The following is a 614-nucleotide window of genomic DNA, read 5'->3' as shown; positions in this document are numbered from 1 at the left end:
ACCTGGGAGAACACCATGGATTCTATTCAACTGCTAAAAATATTTCAAGGGGAAAAAAGAGTAGGAGGAAGCAAAAGAAAAACATTGTATACATACTAATTTCTATCACATTCTTCAGCAGTTGTCTCTTGATTATGAAAACTAAGTAGGAAAAGCAGATTTGAGATGAGCATCAGAATACAAAGTTCAAATATTGTATATGCCCATAGTGGGACCACAGTAGTCAATCTTCCCCATCATGATATAATTTGTGAGAGTTTGTTTCACTTTAGAAGTTAAAAAAGATGGAGAAGACAGCTCAGTCTGGAAAGGTCTCAGTATCAAGCCTGAGGGCCTGAGCTTGAGCCCCAGCACACACATAAATAAAAAGCCAGAGAAAGACACACTGCACACACTTTAAACCCCAACATTGCAGAGGCAGAGACAAGTACATCTCTGAGACTCACTGGCCAACCAGCCTACCCTACGTGATGAATTCCAGGCCAGTGAAAGACCCTGTAAAAAGAAACATGTTGGGTGGTGTGGTGACTGAGGAATGACCTCCACACTACCACAGTAGTCTTTTGGCCTTCGTGTTGGTGTGTGTGTGTGTGTGTGTGTGTGTGTGTGTGTGT

This window comes from Grammomys surdaster, unplaced genomic scaffold, assembly GCF_004785775.1.
Source record: "Grammomys surdaster isolate TR1022 unplaced genomic scaffold, NIH_TR_1.0 197, whole genome shotgun sequence".
NCBI lineage: Eukaryota > Metazoa > Chordata > Mammalia > Rodentia > Muridae > Grammomys > Grammomys surdaster.
The sequence above is the reverse complement of the archived record's forward strand: the minus strand, read 5'-3'. Positions refer to the sequence as shown.